The 20,745-nt window shown below is 37.4% G+C and overlaps 1 long non-coding RNA gene across 1 annotated transcript; it reads right to left on the bottom strand.

Moving 5' to 3' along the window:
- Positions 1–17,178: 17,178 nt before the first annotated feature.
- Positions 17,179–20,367, bottom strand: LOC132642594 (uncharacterized). The gene is made up of 3 exons (XR_009583264.1): positions 19,942–20,367; positions 18,947–18,997; positions 17,179–17,457 (listed from the first exon to the last, which is right to left on the bottom strand). It is a non-coding gene; the product is annotated as an uncharacterized LOC132642594 (long non-coding RNA).
- Between the last annotated feature and the right edge of the window lie 378 nt (positions 20,368–20,745).

Here is a 20,745-nt window from a genome sequence, read left to right as displayed (position 1 = left end):
TGGGCACGACGGGTTCCTGTCCCATCCATATATCTAGTATTCTAATAGAGGCTCGTAGATACGTATGTGTGGGTAGCATGGTCTCACGATATCCTTATTGTATGTATATTATTTTGATAGCCGAAAGGCTTATGTATATAAAGGTAATTATGTTCAAAGTGAAAAAAGGGTTTTCCTATGATTTGAGTATTAGATTAATGAATGAACGCTTGATGTGTACGTTGGGTAATGGTACGAGCGGTGCTCGGTGGTTAGCCCCGGGTACTTGTCATGGCCCTTCGCCGGGTCGTGAAAAAATGGCACATATTACTAATTCAAAAACAGAACAGATTCATTCTCTCAATCTATTGTCTAAAAAAATGACCCTTATTCAACTAAATGATGTGCACAGTTTTTAAATAAGTCAAAACCTCAGCAAAATCATGAATGTGACCAAAACAAGTATGACAAGAGGCACTGCTCTAAATCCTATAGTTCATTTTAAGTGGCAGGACAACTGTTAACCCGGATCCTATAGAAGTAATCATGAAACAGAAATAGGCCTTATTTAGTTTTGAACTTTCAAATTTAGGAAAGAAAACAAGCAAACTGCAAGTTACAACGACATATAATCACTGTTTAAAACTCTAAGCTCAACATGGGTCCACTTTCTACATCTTTTAGTCTTTAAAGGCCATACCTAGCTAATAGCAATCCCAGTTTTAAAATAACAAGTCCAGAAAAGTGTCAAGCAATTAACTAAGACAGACAACAATATTAAAAAAAGAATTATATTCCAAATGGATCACAATGACCCCACATAGCATTTCAATGAACACAGCAAGTTTCAAGGCAAGTTTTTTCATTTTTTATTCACATAGTCAGCCAGCTTCCACAAAACTATATCAATTTACAGAAAATTCAGAGAAAAAAACTCAGAGGTGCATGGTCTTTATTCTAAGGTCAAAAAGGATGTACTGAAATTGAACACATAATAAATTACATAAAGACAGGATACACAAGTTCACATTTTCCGATTTTTTATAAGTAAAGATAGACAAAATTGCAATCCAGTAGGATTTTACTCTTTAAAGTCATTTTCCTACTCAGTGAGGTCTAGTTATGCAAGTTCCAGAAGAAAAGCAAGTTACTTTTGAAGTCAATGGCCAACTAAGTCACCTAACGGGAAACTACGTTATAATGAGGAACAACTTTCTCATAAGGGAAAAGGGGAACAATTATCTATCAATCTTGAGATTACATAATCATCATAACACTAACTTACACCGTTTATACCTCTTTTTTGAAAATTGAATTCACTTTTTAAACCTATATGGCTTAAATGATTTTAAAACAAAGTACATGTCAAAATGAGAAGGAATTTGCAACCTATTCTAGTATTTTAATTTTCAAGGTTTCAAATAAGTACAAATATAGGTCCATGTAGACTAATCGGACACCATTTAGCAGGGAAGACTCCTATTTCACAACTAACCTCACTTATACAATTTCCAGTTTTTAGAATTTTACAAGAAGAAAGTCAATAAGGCCATTCCGTTTGCACTTCTAAAAATAGTATGAACACTTAGACAGTTTTCAAAGTCCCAAGTTTACAGACCAGGCTCTAAACATGTTTTAAAATCTTTTGAAATCTTCTTTTCTTTCACAAGACTGAGAATGCATAGTTCACAAATCAAGTCATTAAACACTTAGCCTAGTGTTGTACCATATTTTAACAGCTTAAATAGCAACCGGATGTCAAATTTCAATCTTCAAATTAAAATGCACTCAGTATATGGACAGTATTCATAAGTAGTTCATTCAACTTGACAGGTAACTCAAAAATTCATTTTTAAAGGCAAAAACTTATTAAGCAAAAGCAGTTTCCACACATAAAGTAGATATATCACTAAATGAATCAAAATAGCTAATAAGAATCGGATTTGGCTAAGTTAGGACAAGGTAAAGTCTGAAATCACATACACTGTTTCCAGATTCTTAAACAACTTCATTTTTACTAAATAGTGACTGCATAGTACTATTTTATTGAAACAGTTTCAAAATCCAAACTTCAAGACATAGAATTTGGGAAATGATAATAATCAAATCCAAACATGGATTATAGTCAACTAGAACCACCTAATATAACCTTCTAAACTAGCTAAACTTAAACTAAATCCTGGAATCATTATATCCTTCTCTTTAAAGCCATTTCTTCTCATTTTCAAGCTTAACAGGTTATAAAATCTACTTAGTCTAACATAAACTAGCTTTTAGCTCATTTTTTTGTAGCTTAAATAATCAAAACATGAATAGAACTATCATCATAAGTAAGAAATGACAGTTTATAACATTTCACATAATAAGCAAGCTAAAAATAGTAAATATTCAAAACTGAAAGTAAGATAAAGGTTGAAAAATAATTTACCTCTTATGGGGGAAACCTAAAGACTAAAGAAGGATTCAAACTCCAACTTCAAGCAAACAAAAACCCCTTTTTATCTTCAAAAATCCCCTTTCTAATACTTTCCTCCTTATATATATTGATTGAATATTTGTAGTATGTTTATAGTATTTTCTTTGCCTGCTTATGTATAGTGTGTATATATAGTATATAATTTGGTATTTCTCTTAGATTTTTAAGCTTATGCTGTTGAATTTCGTAAAAAAGGATCCCCTCCTCATATTTTTCTCTTTCTATTTATAGACTTCAAACTTTAGGGAATCCTAGGAATGGAAAATGGACACTTAACCCCAGATTTTCCCCCCAAAACCCCAGATTTTTGTCTCTCCCCCTAAAATTCGAATTTTAAATCGATAAGACAACAAAAATGACAACTAATTGTACCCAAAAATCCAAAAAAACAAAACCCAATGAAAATCATAAATACTAGGATAGTACGAATACAACAAATTTTGTGCCACTCTAACGGTACAATTGTACCAAATAGTACAATGAGGATAAAATCCCCAAATTTATACCTTAACCGCGAAGCATCTTGGAAGTTTCCCCTAAATTCTTTATTTTAATGCATATGGTGCACAAGATGGCCAAGGGCTCAAGGCCCTGCCCATGGCAACCACAAACACATAAAGAATCCGAGTAACAATCCTAATATGATTCAATTTAAGTATGAAAAAATGAAATTCGAATGGCAATAAACATGGAAATCACGAGTATTCATGATTGGGAGTAAAACCCCTCAAGTAATTGGCCAAAAAAGACACTGAATCGCCATGAATTAGACACAGTTAAGGAAACCCTAAAAATCGCAAATCGCCTCATGAAAGAGACGAGGGAGTCGGGTTAAGTGAAAATGAGAATAGTAAATCGCTTGGAAAACAAACTTCACACCCCTTCTTTTTTAAACATTAACCCTTAGTTTAAAATAGTAAATAAACCCCTCCCTAATTTAAATCAATTAGAAACTATATGTTATAAATACGCGTATTACTAAGTAAAATAATTATTTAGGCTAATTAAAAATTTAAAACTCGCAAAATAAAAAAATTATCTTTAAAACTAGCCTAATATTGACATAGTTCCGGGTATTAGTTAACAAATTTCAAAATGCGGTCAAAATGAGCCGTAGTTCATACGTCTTTTTAATTTAGCAATTTTCCCAAATTAGACGGAGCGGGATATATATCTTCTTTTCAAATCATCTTTGTGAAAGTAAATAACTCGTAATTTTCTTGTAATTGTCAATTTTTATGAAATAATAATAAAACGTCATGTTTGCAATTTACTCAGGATTTTTAAACTTTTAAAATTGAAAAGGAGTATCCTTACTCTGTCTTTGACCCGGGAAAACTTTAAAATTAAAATACACATCTTATGAGGTAAAAATTAGGTGTCAACAACTGCCCGTTCGGAGTTCGAGGATGGCAAGGCCATCCTTGAGCTACGAATTTTGACAAACCTAAATTTTACCGAGTAACAGAGAGTACAACCATCGTTTTATACAAAATTTCGAAAGTATGGCTGGACCCCGGTCTCTGGGCTTCCTACAAATCTCAGGTTACATGAGAATTCAGGTTGTTTGTAGTTATGACTCTAAGAGGACTAAAAATAAAGAAATTCCAGATTATCTCAAGATGCTCGGAGATAATCATAAGTAATATTATTGATCCTCGAAACTTGAGTAGCCTACATATTCATGGCTTTGGGAATCAGGCCAATTGTAGTTCGACTCGATAACCCGAAAGGAATATCCTCTTATGTGGGAATCCCTTTGATTATTTCCGGTAAGAACTTGACCGGAAATGGTTTTTTGAAGGATGTTTAGAGTTTAGTTGCTTGAAGTGATGTTTCAATCTTGGTGTAGCAAGCTTGACTCTGAAAACGGTTTTTTGATCGATTTCCGAAGAAAAAGTTCCATGTATTCTCCGCATGTTCCAAATCTGGCTTTTGCTTCGGTCCTCGGTAGCTTCTAGCTCGTCTCGAAATGCTGAGTTCTGTGTGTTAGTTAATAAAAAATTTGATCTTAACGTAGTCATACCTGAGCGGCATTTTGCCATTTTGTTGACGTTGACTTGTCATCCTTCGATATTATGTTCGTCTTTTTGCAAATGTTTGTCCGTTTCCTTTCTTTTTCTCCTGTAAGTGTATGCTTTCGTGTATTTTCGAAAAATATTTTTTTGACTACTTCGGATAATGATCACGACACTTTGGCCGGCTCTTTTCTCATCATTTTCAGATGTTTTCATTGTTCAATGATAACTTCCATTGGGATCTGGGTTGGGCTATATTGCATTTTTGCGAAACCTTCACACCCCAGTCCGATTTTTGTTTTCATAAGCAGGATGCTATTAATGAAGACCATGTTTTCAAGTGCGGGGTCATTTTTGTTTCTCATGACATCTGCTACCCCTAAAAATTTGGGATCACATCATTTTTACATACTACGGTGATTGTCGCAAATCTAGTGTCAACTGCATCGTTACCCTCATACGAAGTTTGCGGTATACCAATTCGGGACCATATCTCTTATAGTAAAAAATACCCAAATGAAGACTGCATATCAGAGTGCAGTACAGTATTCCTTTCATGATAACCACTAATCTTTGTGTCCAGAATTACAACATTTAGTCAGAATATTCAAGTTAACAACTGCATACCCAAGTGTGGGGTATTTTCTCGTGACAACCGCTATCGCTGAACCAGAATTACATTGACTTGAGATAAACTGTAGTAGTGACCGCAAATCTTGATGTAAGACATTCGTATTTCAACGATTGTGGATATCAACCTCGGAATTATGCTACCTATTTTTGGCTATATGTGGACGGTGACTACAACCCCTTTGGCATGAAGTCGTATCGCCCAAACCATCATTTTGAGAAATGAAGCCTCCCTCGGTGGCAAGACTGATGTTATACCCCATATTTTATACGCCGAGTTATTCGCAAAAGAATCGACGCGAGTTAAAGACGGAACCCTTCCCGGACACGAAATAGAAACCTTTAATTTTTAATTTCTATATTAGAACTAATTGTTTATCAATTTTACTTAGTATAAAATTATTATTGGAGATTAGGAATTAATTAATTGTGATTAGATTATTAAGCAACGATTAGCGATTAATTAAACTAATTAAAATTAATTAGTAAAGTGGGCCCCACCCGATTTTTATTTAAAAAAAAAGGAAAAAAAAATATGAAACCACTTAATGACTCACCATGAGGGGAGCACGTGGAAGCCTTAGGGGAGGCATATAAATATACATTTGGATGAGTAATTCATCCATTACACATTCATTTGTATTGTGAACAATTAAATTGGAAGGAGAGAAAGAGTGAGGCTCTCGCCCATGGCTGTTTAGCCGAGAATGGTGTGGGAAAAAATTAAAGTTTCAAGGTTATTTGATGATCAAGGTGTTGTGAGGATTCAAGTAGTTAGCAAGATTAAGAAGTCAAGTGTATTAAGGTAAAATTTGATCTTCTTTTTACACGTTTAGCAGGATTTTAAACTTGGTTAATTTGATAAAGGTGTGTTGAATATGAAAGGTTGTAAATGTTATTGTTGAAGTTCAAAGTTGAACCGTGTGATAGGATTATATGAAGTAAGGATGATAAATTTATTTTAAGATTATATTATGGTTGTTGCTATCATAGATTACATAGTAAAAGAATGAAAAGAATTAGAAAGTTAAAGGTGAAGTTGTGTTGATATGAACATGTTGTTATTCTTGTTGAATTGAAAGAATTGAAGATATGATTATGTCCATATATTGTTGTTGGTATTTCTGTGTCAACAGGAGGGCAATTGGAAATTCGGGATAGGCGAATATATAGGGGAAGTGCTGCCCGACTTTCGTTAAGTCTTTAGATAATAGAAAACCATAAACGGGAATATATATAAGTTGAAATATAGGTTCTGTAAGAACGGGCTATAGATTTGTGAACTAGAAAATATAGTTACTAACGATAACGTTACTCTTATATAAATAAGCTAAAAGAGCGACGAGGCGAAAGGGTTCACGAATAGTCGCTAACAGGTATGTAAAGTTGTCCCTTATTTCTTTTGGCATGTCTTAGACTTAAGCGATGACTGATTTGAACTTTGGGGTAATTCCATTCATAAGCCTTAAGTGATATTTACGATTCTTATTCACTTCTTGATATTACAATTCTCAAGTGATTGAGCCTTCGTCTTCAGTTTCTGTACGTTGGATAACTGTCGATACATAAACTCCTATTCTCAGGAACTCTGTAATAACTAATGTCTAGACTTCTATAAATTGTTTTATATGATCTTGATACATGGTTATGACTTCTAAGTCCCTTGATATATTCCATACTGACATTCGAGGGATACTTGATAGGATTGTCGCTATTAATACTCAAGTGTTAACCTTTTCTTCTTATTCTGTTTGAGTCTTGATAATGATTTAAATTGCATATGGTTTCTCACTACTCTGCTCGTGCATGCCTCAATATGTCTTTCACCGAGTCCCGGGCCGGGTATGTTATCGTGTATAGTTTCACTGCATTGTTCACCGAGTCCCTCACTAGAGGGCCGGGTACGGTATATATATATATATATATGATGATATGATGATATGATGATATGATGATATGATGACATGTTATGGCGGCCAGGAGGGCATATGATGACTTTATTCACCGAGTCCCTCACTAGAGGGCCAGGTACGATATATATGTATATGATATTGACATGCATGATTCATGTTTCAAAGGCAAGTGTTTTGGTATTCTAAACATTGTACTTATTTCCTGTAATTCTTATTTCAGTTATGATCCTTTTACTGTATTTCATACTTTACATGCTCAGTACATATTCCGTACTGACCCCCTTTCTTCGGGGGGCTGCGTTTCATGCCCGCAGGTGCAGATACTCGCCTTGGTGATCCGCCAGCTTAGGAGTCCCTTTCTGCTGTTTTGGAGAGCTCCGTCGTTCTGGAGCCTAGATTTTGGAACAGACTTCCTGATATGTATGTATATATATGTTTTTGTGCAGCGGTACGACGGGGCCCTGTCCCGTCATATGTTACTGTTGATACTCTTAGAGGTCTGTAGACATGTATGTGGGTTGTATTCAGATGTGATCAGTTGTGTGTATGGTCATTATGCGTGTTCTATCGTTGTAGCAGCCTTGCCGGCTTGCATATATTGTCATGTTGTGGTAGCAGCCTTGTCGGCTTGCTTGTGTTATTGTTTCGTAGTGGAAGCCTTGTCGGCTTGCGTATATATATAGTTAGGACTTTCCCACATGTTATGACAGCCTTGTCGGCTTCTGTACTGCGTTATCTGTTGATAGTTGTGGCTCCTCAGGAGACAGGTTGCTGGACATATACATACGTTTATGCGACAGCTCCGAGACTATGTTTTGGTCTTTATAAGTTCCATGTTATGTTTTGTTGTGGATTGATCATATAGCTAACAGGTGTGTATACGAGTGTCCAGCTCGGGCACTAGTCACGGCTTACGGGGTTGGGTCGTGACAACTGATGCTCTCCTTTCTTTACTTCAGGGAAGAATACCTGCCTGTCGACAGGGTTCACATCTTCCAAAGGACTAGACTCTTTCTCAGTGAATACGGCACTACAATGCCGATATCAACTCTTTGTCTTCAAATCATGGTTGTCAGGATGAAAACTGTAACCACCCTTCGGGCCAGCATTAACTCACCTTTGCTGACATTCTATGTCGGCGATCTTAAATTTGATGTCAAAATTATGTCACCTGATTCAGGCGAGAAATGTGCTTACCAAATTTAAGATGTCTAATCAGTCAATGTATCACGGCAAGCCATGCGATGTCTATGCCGGGGTCTCAATACCTTGACACAATACTATTTAGTGGAGACCAGGATTTCGGTAAACCGTGATTATATCTTTCAGTAGTAATAATTTTTCTTTTTTGTAAAATTTTTTGTGCTCTGCAAAATGAAGAAACTTGTTTGCGTAAAAAAACTTTACTTAAGGAGAGTTTTGTTATCCTTTTGTAAATGCCATTAATTGTCGTTTCTTCTCGAGGTTTCTTCTTCGCTTTGCTTTGGAATTGTTGTCCCTGTTTTACACGTTTCTAGCTAACAAGTTAGTGTAAGCATCCTTGCATCTTTGTTCCTGCATTCATAGAAAAATTTGTGAGTTTCCTATATGGTCGACCGCTCTCCCTGCAAGTGGATTTCTACCGTTCACACTTTGGCAGGAAAGAATACTCATGTTCCTTGAAAATCTTTTGTTTTCGCAAAGGGGAAATTATTTGGGCAATGATTGTTTGACAACATATATATTTGTAGTAATAAATCTGTAGTTGTGGTATATATATTTTGAAAATGACATATTTTATACGCAGCCTTTTAATATCCTGACATTGGTTACTCGAACAAAAGTCCTCTATCACTTCTTGTTTGTCTTGATCTTGTCTTGCACTAAAATTTTCGAATCCTTTCGAAAACGTTGCCCCAGTTTATATACATCTTTGTACAAAATCGGATTTCACCATGCCGAAAGAATTTTTGAGACCTTCTAAAAAATTCTGCCCCAGTGTAAGGGTGTACTAGTTGATTCTGGATCCAATTGCATCGAAGGAATTTTTGAGGTCCTTCTCAAAAATTTTGCCCCAGTGTAGAAGTTATAATCAGTTCATCCCTTTGAACTGGTATAGCGAAAAAAAATTTGAGGTCCTCTCAAAATTTCTGCCCCGGTTTCCATGTGGGGGTACCCTTATATTTCTCTTGCTATAGCATTTCTGTGGTTTCCTTAAGGTTTATTGGGAATTTTGTTTGAGATGACCAAGCTCGGAAGAGCGCCTACGTATCCCGTTTTGGGAATAAGGTCGAAACGTAGTTGGGGATAAATATATTAGATTTTTGTTGGTGAGACCAAGCTCATAAGAGCACCTACATATCCCACATCGGAATCAAGTCATAATTTAGTTCAGAATACATGATTTTGGATTTTTGGGTTAAAGCGACCGAGGTTGGAAAAGCGCCTACGTATCCTCTTATAATTATAGGGAATCAAGTTCCCGCGTAGTTCGTACATAAGATTTGGTTTTTGGTTTTCTACTAAAAAAATGCAAGATTACAAGGAATGGAAATGCAATTGCTAGCTAATAAAACTAAACCTACGAATCTCTGAAGTCGTTTTCTTCTTAAACGTAGTATCTCTTGATGATGTCTTAATTGATTGCTCTCGGCCATTCTTGGCCATCCATATCAGCGAGGACAACAACTCCTCCTAATAACACCTTTCGGACCATATAAGGCTCGAACTTCCCTTTATATTCTTCTTGATTTGGGAATATCCGTTTGAGCACCAATTGCCCTACTTGAAAAAGTCTAGTCCTCACATGTTTGTTGGAAGCTCGCGCCATTCTTTGTTAGTACAGCTGACCATGGCAAATGACAATTGTTCTCTTTTCATGTATCAAAGCTATTTTCTCATACCTCTTGCGAATCCATTCAGTATCATCCAATTCTACTTCTTGTACGATTCAGAGAGAAGGGATTTCTACTTCAGCTGGTATCACCGCCTCAGCGTCGTAGACCAACAGGTATGGAGTGGCTCCGATTGATGTTCTGGTGGTTGTGCGATATCCCAGTAATGCTTATGGCAGTTGTTCATGCCAGTCTTTGTTGTTACCAACCATCTTTCTGAGGATCTTCTTGATGTTTTTGTTGGCGTCTTCCACAGCTTCATTCATTTGTGGCCGGTATGCGGTCGAATTCCGTTGAGTGATTCGGAAGTGTGCACACATTTCCTTCATCAAGTGGCTGTTCGAATTAGATCTATTGTCTATTATGATAGATTCTGGAATGCCGAAACGGCATATGAAGTTGTTGCGCACAAAATCTGCTACTACCGTTTTTGTTACTGATGCATAAGATGCCGCTTCCACCCACTTGGTGAAGTAGTCTATAGCGACCAAAATAAAACGATGCTTGTTTGACGCAGTTGGCTCAATTAGTCCTATGAAATCCATGCCCCAAGCGGCGAATGGCCAAGGTGACATCATAGCATTTAGTTCTGTTAGGGGGGGGGGGACCTTTATCAGGGCTCTATGAATTTGACACTTGTGGCATTTCTGGACGAACCCGTTCTTAAGATTTTCTTTGCTAGCACGAACCCATTCATGTGAGGCCCGCAGGTTCTAGCATACACTTCTTCAATCAATCTTGTAGCTTCGACGGAGTCAACACATGTAAGCAAGCCTAAATCCGGGGTCTTTTTATACAAAACATTCTTATTGAGGAAGAAACCATTTGCCAACTTCCTGATAGTCTTCGTCTGATTGATGATGATTCATTCAAGATATTCTCCTTTCTTAAAGTACATTTTAATGCTGGCATACCAAGGTTTTCCATCAATCTCTGCTTATACAAAGGCACAGTGAGCTAGTTGATCTCTGATTTTGACTCTGACAGGATCAATGTATTTACTATCAGGATGTTGAATCATGGATGCTATTTTCGCCAATGTATCGGCGAACTCATTCTGGGTTCTTGGTATATGTTTGAACTTGACTTCTTGGAACCGATCCTCCAGTCTTTGTACAAGTCCAACATATGGTATGATCTTCTCATTTTTGGTGGCCTATTCTCCTCGAACCTGATGAAACAACAAATCCGAGTCGCCAATCACTTGAAGGCTTTGTACATCTATGTCAAGGGCTAGATTAAAACCCATGATACAGGCTTCATATTCATCCATGTTGTTGGTACAATTGAAGTTCAACTTGGCAGCCATTGGATAATATTCGCCCTCAATTGTCATCACTTCTTCATTCGGGAAGTAAGTCCACAAAGGTATGGGGTTTTTGTCCACCGGGCTTCCTGCCAGTAAATTCGCCAATGCTTGTCCCTTAACTGCTTTCTGTGCGATGTATTGGATGTCAAGCTCACTCAGTAGCATTTTCCATTAGCCAGCTTCCCTATTGGTATAGTTTGGCGAAAGATGTATCTTAGGGGGTCCATTCTTGAGATCAAATTAGTCATGTATGCAGCCATATAATGGCTTAATTTCTGAGACACCCAGGTTAGAGTGCAACACGTGTTTTCCACCAAGGAATACCTGGATTCACAGGGTGTGAACTTCTTACTGATGTAATGGATGGTTCTGTATTTCTTGCTTGTTTCATCATTTTGCTCCCAACATGCACCCAAAAGCATTTTCTCATACTGGCATGTACAACAGTAAAGGGATTCCCGGCCTTGGCGGGACCAAAACGGGTGGATTTGACAAGTATCATTTGATTGTGTCAAAGTCTTTCTTACAATGTTCTGTCCATTTAGTTGGAGCATCTTTTTTGAGGAGTTTGAGGATTGGTTCTACAATTAATGTGGACTGGGCGATGAAGCGTCCAATGTAATTCAACTTTCCTAAGAAACTCATGACCTCTTTCTTTGTCGTTGGTGGTGGGAGCTCTCGAATTGATTTGATCTTTGTGGGATCCAATTCAATACTATGATGATTGACTATGAATCCTAGCAACTTTCCAACAGGCACTCCAAATGTGCATTTAACAGGGTTCAACTTCAAATCGTATTTGCGGAGTCTATCGAAGAATTTTCTCAAATGCTCAAGATGATCATTACCCACTCGAGATTCGATGACGACATCGTCCACATATGCCTTAATCTCTCTATGCATCATATCATGAAATAGGACGGTCATCGCCCTCATGTAAGTTGCGCTACATTCTTGAGCCCAAAAGGCATTATCCGGTAGTGATATACACCCCATGGTGTGATGAATGCCGTCTTTTGAGCATCTTCCTCATCCATCAGTATTTGATGATAAAATCCACAAAAAACTGCACCTCATGCTTGGCGAATTGTCAATAAGTATGTGAATGTTTGGGAGTGGGAAATTATTCTCTGGGCTAGCACGGTTAAGATCACGATAGTCCACACAGATCCTTATTTTCCTATCTTTCTTTGGTACTGGGACTATGTAACCATGTCGGGTATGGTGTCACTTCCACACCTCCCGATTGAATCTGTTTTTTGACTTCTTCTTTAATTCGAATGCTGACATCAGGCTTAGGCTGGCTGAATTTCTGTTTTCCCGTGGTGAATCCCTCTAGGATCGGCAACTTATGGGCTACAATGTTTGTACTCAAACCAGGCATGTCAGTGTACGACCAAGCGAAAACATCTTCATACTCTTTCAATAAGCTCTGATACCCTTCTTTCTCAATCTCTGTTAGATGCACACTTATTCTGGTTTCTCCAATCAATTCCTCATTCTCTAGATTTACTACCTCTGTTTCCTTTACGTTTGGTGTTGGTCTATTTTCATATTCCTCTTCGACGTCTATCAACTCTTCTGGTTCAGTTATCTCTTCTGCTTGATTGTTATTTTGTTCATCGTCATTTTTACTTGTTTCGTAATATGTCATGACCTTATTTGTGGCCTTTGTACTATTACTGTAAAACAAAATAACACGGTCATCAATCATATAAAAGCAATCTCAATTATGTATTTATATATGTATATGTATATATCTACATAGGTAAAGTAAAACAATTTTGTCTTATTGTAAACTTTGAGGCGTTTTCATTAAAATTTTAAAAAAAGTGATACAAACTGTGGTCCTGGCTCAGAATGGAACATTGAGCCATTTTTGTTATTAAACAACACGTAATAGGAAAACATGAAAAGGTGACAAGCCGGGCCTCAAAGTTGACTTTCGCCGTTTTTTCTGAAAGTGAGCATTCTTTCAGAGTGAACAACGAGATAGAATTCCATCCACTTGTTGTTTTCCCTGGCTTGGTATGGTGAATGTACAGCGCTTTAAAGCATTCTGCAATGATGGTTGCACACTCCTCTTCCCAACATAACGTCCTTAAACCCTCTTTTGGATCTTTGCTGTTGTGATTCAATGGTCATGCTGTGAAGGATTGGTATTGATGAGCAAATGGTTTTATTATTTCAACAGAACCTCTTGGTCCATGTTTTGCTTCTTCTTTTTCTGCCTCACATGGCTCGTATCCAACCCCAAATCGATACTTTCTATTTTTGATATTCACTGGTTTTTTTGATTCCTTGTAGGTTCCTTCCCAGACCTTTTCCGGGCTCAAACCCACTTCTTATCATAGTTGTAGCAACCATTTTGTAGACCGGTGGTGTAGGGATATCTTCATCATCTCCCCTGCGATCTGTCATGGCTAATTCGACGGTGTGAAAATCAGTACCAACTGATGACTTTTCTTTGATTGGAATTAAATTGTCCGGACAGTTGTGAATACTTCCTTTACCATAAATCACTTCTTGATCATCCCATATAAATATGAGAGACTGGTGCAACGAAGATGCCACGACTCTAGCAGCGCGCAAACATGGTCGTCCCAATAACAAGTTGTAGCTCATTTTGATATCCATGATGACGAACTCCACCTCGAACTCTGTGGGACCCATTTATATATGTAGATCTATTTTCCCAATTGGGTCACTGGTCGCGCCATCATAAGCTTTTATATTGGTTCGACTCTGGCGGATCTTGCCAACGTCATATCCAAGTTGTTTCAAAGTTGTCACGGGGCATACATTCAACCCATTCCCTCCATCAATCATGTCACGACCCAGCTAGGGGCCATGACGGGTACCCGGGGCTAACCACCGAGCACCACTCATTCTATTACTTATCATACTCATTAAGCGTACATTCATTAACTTATACCCAATCATAGGAAAACCATTTTTCAATTGGAAACATAATTACTTTTATATACATAAGCCCTTCGGCTATCAAAATAATAATATAGATACAATAGTAACATCGTGAGACCATACGACCCACACATGCGTATCTACGAGCCTCTACTAGAGTACTAGACATACAGACGGGACAGGACCCCGTCGTGCCCAAAATATGTATATATATACACAAAAGAATAAACCAAATAGCACCTCCGGAATAATGGAGTGCTCCTATAAATCTGCTGATGACTCCTATGGATCTGCACCGTCTCCCTGTCTACCTGTGGGCATGAACACAGCGTCCAAGAAGAAAGGACGTCAGTACGAATATTGTATTGAGTATGTAAGGCAGAAACAATAATTATATATCAATGAAATACGGAGACATCGAGTGAAGAGCGACCTGTAACTGACTATCACTTAAAACTGAAATAATGCATGCTAACTTACTTCATAGTCATCATCATTTCATGTATGCATTTATGTATAAGATGCCCGACCATATAGGTACGGTGTGATAATCATTTGCTTGCATCCAGGCCTCCCGCGTCCGGGGTACCATCTCATGCCGCCCACTAGTGGTGGCTGCCCATGCCATCTAGACATGGTGTATATGCTGCCCGCCTTAGCGGTGTCTGCCCAGCCATGTAAGCGCGGTGTGATAGCATCATGTACATCTCATAGACTTATTATATTCTCATCATACTATTATCCTAATGAATGACTGGTAACTTAAGACAATTATACTCTATCGGGGTGACATCAGGTCGTGAACCCCCGATTCTGTTATGGAGCATTCATAAGCATTCTGCCTCACCTTGAAGGAATTAGCATATAAGGTGAGTGTATACAATGAACAACATCAATGGATCGTAATAAGAATCATTAGGTGGTAGAACATAATATCATGGCCTTAGACTCTTTATACTTAGACTCATTATTATCATGTTCATAATGTCTCTTATTCTTAACTCATATGGCAATTCATGAGCATAGATTCTTAGTTTTTCCGGAATGTAGGAAATTCATGGAGGAGGAGGAAATATTATACCATAGATTCATGCCATAGAAATAAGGGACTAGCCTTAGAAATAAGGAACTAGCCTTACATACCTCTTTTATTTAGCTACTCTATCGCTTTAACGTTCCTCTTCAATATTCACGTTTCTACCTACAAGAGAGTTTATACTCATATTAGATAATCGATAACATAAGCATGTTTGAACTAAAGCTATAGAAAATTGAGCAGCATCTCCTTTGTTCCTACTACTTTCTCTATATCGTATACCAACTCCCAAACGTCAATACTAACATTCGTAATATCATCATTAATGACTTTAGTCAAATTCATCATTATCCAATCCCCACAATTTCCTCTTAAGGTCATCCATAATCGTAATCATAATACAACATTACATTCATTCTGATCTAATGTTTCTCTCATACTCTTAACATCATTCCCAACGTAATTACAATCACAATCATATCAATATTCACGATTCATTCCAAACTACTACTCAAAATTTACACTATTCCCACTTTCATAACCCATTTCCTATACCCTTCCACAATCCAAGTGTTTCAACTTTTCAACACCTTAAATAACATGTAAATACCATAAAACTTACCTTTGATAGTGTGGGAATGAGCTTTAAGTGGAAATGCTTCACTTGAGCAAAACCCTAGTTCCACTTCCTATGGAATTTCTTGACTTGGATGAACTTTGATGTGTTTCTCACACTTAGTTTTGTTGATTTGATGAAGTTAATCATCAATTTCTCATGAGTTCTTGTATATTGAGTGTGTGTAAGGTTCTAGAGAATTCTTGAGTTTTGGAGAATGAAAATAATGAACATGGGGTGCTCTTTTTATAAATTAAAAATCTGTCCCGACGTCATTATACGGACACTTATTCGGTCCGTATAAATTTATACGGTCCGTATAAGTGACCATGAAACTGCTTCAGCAACCATCCCTTTCTGTGTCAATTTGACGGCACATTATACGGTCCGTATAAGTGACCGTATAATCCCATCAGTGAGGGACTTCACTGTGACGAGTCTGTGGTCCATCATACGGACCGTATAACATTATACAGACCATATAATCGGCCGTAGAACCCATCTTTTCTCCGATCTTGTTCTCGTCACTTCGTTTGCTCTCCAATCCTTATGGAACCTTATTGATACTTGTTTAACACCTCACTAAAGGTCTAAGGGACGTTATAATTCTTCTCCAAGGCACTGTTAAATCATCATTAACTTGTTACTCGTAAATCCTTTCCGACACACAACATATACCTTGCTTTCCTTAACAACTTTCATCTCCTACCTCAAATATCTTTGAAATCTTATTTAAAATCATCAAATGGTATTTCGTTCTTATCTAAACATCGTATACATCATGCCCTTCGTTATTCTACTCATTGTACGTTAACAAAAAATTTTCGGGGTGTAACATTCTTCCCCCCTTTTGGAACATTCGTCCTCGAATGTTAAGCACACGGGAATTCTATGAAAATTTCGCCAGCATTTCCCCAGTAATATGGCATTACCATCCTGTCACAACAGCCCATAATAACATTGCCTCACAGGGCCACAACACAATAACAATATAAGTTGGCCACACGCGACCCGTATGCATGAAAGAAAACATTCATACCTCATAGTCTTGGTGTCTTATCGTTGATTTCTTCTGAGGACTGAAATAAATGTGGGTATTTGGATTTCATAATCTCTTCTGCTTCCCAAGTCATTTCTTCCCGGTTGTTATCTCGCCATAAGACTTTAACTGAGGCCACTTCCTTATTTCGAAGTCTCCGTACTTGCCTGTCGAATATAGCAATAGGCACTTCTTCATAGACTAGCTTTTCTGTCACTTGAACATCGTCTACTGGAACAATCCTCGTAGGATCTCCTGTCACGACCCGACTAGGGGCCATGACGAGTACCCGATACTTGTATCGAGCACCCCTTATCTATCGTATTACGTGTACCTCTTAGCAAGCCGTGTAAACCGAGCCATTTTTTTTCCTTGAACATAAACTAATAAACTCCGTTATTACCTTGTACAACAATATTAACATGCCAAAACACTATACATATATCTGTACCTGACTGACTGTACGTATCTGTCTACGAGCCTCTAGACATAGTACACTTATACATAGAAAGGGTCGGGGTGCTACCAAGCCCGAATGTATATGCATAAAATAGTACCGCTGGAGTGAGGCTCCGGAACAACTGGAGCGCTGTCAAGTGCGGCTGGTAGAGCTTCTAAGGATCACGTCCACCTGTCTGCTGACCTGCGCGGCATGAAACGCAGCGTCCACAAGAAGGGACGTCAGTACGAATAGTGTACCGAGTATGTAAGGCATGGAAGACAATGCAAGCAATAACATAGAGTGCGATTAATAATATCATGGAGTCACAGGACATATAACGAGGCAAGAAAGTAACCTGTACATAGGAAGGCCCCTTTTTGGGCGGCTATCATGCATGGCTTGTCTTTCCCTTTTAAAAACGTTTCCCCTCCATGAACGTAGAAAATAGAACTTATATTATGTCGTATCTTGTCGTATCGTGTCCTATCGTGCCCTATCGTATCCTATCGTGGCATATCAGGTCGTATCCTATCGTGGCATATCAAGTCGTATCCTATCGTGTCTTATCATGGCATATTATATCGTGTAATGTCATGTCTTACTACAGCATGTCGTATCGTGTTATATCATGTCAATGTCATAGTATAGTGTGTCATAGTGTATCATGCCATAGCGTAACTTGTCATATCATAGCATAGCTTATCATATCATAGCATATCTTGTCGTAGCGTATCATATCATGGCATAGCGTATCATAGCGTATCATATCATAGCTTAGCTTTCCGTTGAAAATCTTTTCTTGTTCATATATATATAAAAATAGAACATGTCATATTGCCGAGGCGTCGGCAGCCGATCCATTTAGCCATAAATACAGATCCCGCGTTCGGGCATCCCGCGTCCGGGACGATATCATGTCATGTAATGCCAACTGATCAGGTGGATATGCGTGTATAACGCTCTGCCCTTATTCCCATCCTCCCCGTATACATATGCATACATCATGTACATATATCAGCGTCTATAACGCTCTGAATCTTTTATCATATACATATACTGGTATCATGTACGTATATCAGCGACTATAGCGCTCTGGATCTTTTATCATATACATATACGTGTATCATATACATATATCAGCGTCTATAGCGCTCTGGATCTTTCATCGTATACATATACGTATATCATGTACATATTTTATAAACATATATATATCTTATATACATATACATGTCTTATATACTTTTACATATCTTATATACATATACATATTTGATATACATATACATATTTCCATTAGAATGGTACAGTACTTATCGTTTGATAATCGGAACGAGGATCAAAAGTTTCCTTTGGATTCTACTCCCAAAATAAGTCAAACGGAGCAATAGGGAAAATCCGGGAACAATGGGCCCACCTCGGGTCAAATGAGGCGGCGTACCAAATTTACGTACATTATATTTCATGACGTCACTTGTGAGGGTTTTAAGGTAGTTGGGTCATATTTATGCCAGTTCTAGATGTTTAGGAAGTTTCTCCAATATTTTACACAATTTCTAATTCAATTCTACTGAATGAAAAAGGGGAAACTTTAAGTGCGGATTCCGGGAAATAGAGTTGTCCCCGAGGCTCGTACCCAACTTATTACGTTTAAGACATGCCATAGAAGGAAGGGTGAAGCCTTACATACCTTTTCCGCTTCATACACGTCTCCAAAATCAAGTTTCAAGTTCGCCAAAATCTACAATTTGGTCAGAATTACCAAATGTTAATTGTAAGGCTTTAAGATTTCAATCTTAACCAATACTTGTCTACAAAAATTTGGGCAGCATCTCCCCTATAAATACACCATCCCCAAAATTCAACTTAGCCAATTTTTTATCAACAACAATCCGGGAATTCAACCCGGCCAAACTATCAACACAATGACAACAACCATGACTACAAAACACAATATAACACAACTAGTCTTCTTTCCAACATAATGCAATAGCTTTCATTCCAACTTCACATTTCCAAACCAATCTCAATGTTTTTACATTCATTACTAATCAAGATCATTACAATATAATTCGGAAGCATTTCATATCGTTTCTACCAAATATTCACAAGATATACAAAATATACAAACTTTCCACCAAAACCATAATCCATCCAAAACTTCTAATCTTCAATCTACATATTCATAACATATTTCCATCTTCCAATTTCATCAACCATAATCATAATTTGCACCTTAATAATTTCATTTTCATAATTACATAAATCTACCATAAAATCACAAAACTTCTCATAACCACTTAACAACCAATCTTTCATGCCAATATGGACTATTATCCTTCCAAATTCACCAACTAACATAATAATTCACATTTAAAACTCCACTTCTATAATTACATAAAAACTTCATTAAAATCACATAATTTCCTATAACTATTTCCAATAATTTTCCATGCCAACTTGAACCATTTTCTTCCATTTCCAATATAAATTTCACCATAACCACAACTAGAATACAACATAAAATTCAACTCATACTATTTATACAACAATATACATATATGTCCACTTACATATATGCACACCCACTTTGTAAACTTCCATATTTCCACAAATTCTACTCATTTCTACATACTACAACATAAACCAACCTTCATAACATAATAAAAAGGGATTAATTCTTACCTTTTTCTACAATCTTTTTCACTTGACCAAGTTGTCAACTTGAAGAAACAAGTGCTCTTTCTTCCAAAATAATTACACCAAGTTGTAAAGGACCCTTGAATTAGTAGAAATACCACAAGAAAATAATTTTTGGAGAAAGATTTCAAAGGGCAAAAATTTGCAAGCTATGGCCGTATGGCCTTTAAGCTTTTGTTCTTCTTTTTGTTGTTTTTCTCTTTCTCAAATTTTCTTGAAGTTTCTAAGACTAATGATCCCTTCTAGTCTTATTTATCACATGAAAAATTAATTAAGTGACATGGGTTGGGCCAGGTATGGCCGGCCACCCTCACTTTTGGGCCTAAATTCGTTTTTTATTTTTTTGGGCCAACTCGGTTGATCCCGAGTTGGGCCTAGCCCACTGACCTTTCGACCTTAAAACGTCCATATCTCCTTGTACCGACGTCACCTGAGAACCCAAGACCTATGGTTGGAAAGCTAATTCAATTATCTACAACTTCTATGTCTCGGTATTTTTCCAAATTCCAAACTGATAATACCGTTTTTGCCCTTAAAAGTCAGATCACCCGAAAACGTTTTCTTAAAAATATTCGTTTGGAGGACTTCCACTTTGATTTGGCCCAAGGGTCCTTCTTGAGTTGTGTTTAACTTCACATATGTGATTCATATGAATTTTCAGATGTCCAAAAAAAAATCTCGATGTGTGGGCCCCACCTTAGCTTACAAATAATCCGACGTAAAAAAATACGGGATATAACATCTCCAACACACTTGCGGAGCATTGAGACATGGAAAACTGGATAGACT

This window comes from Lycium barbarum, chromosome 5 (genome assembly GCF_019175385.1).
Source record: "Lycium barbarum isolate Lr01 chromosome 5, ASM1917538v2, whole genome shotgun sequence".
Classification (NCBI taxonomy): domain Eukaryota; kingdom Viridiplantae; phylum Streptophyta; class Magnoliopsida; order Solanales; family Solanaceae; genus Lycium; species Lycium barbarum.
This window is presented reverse-complemented; position numbering and strand designations above follow the sequence as displayed.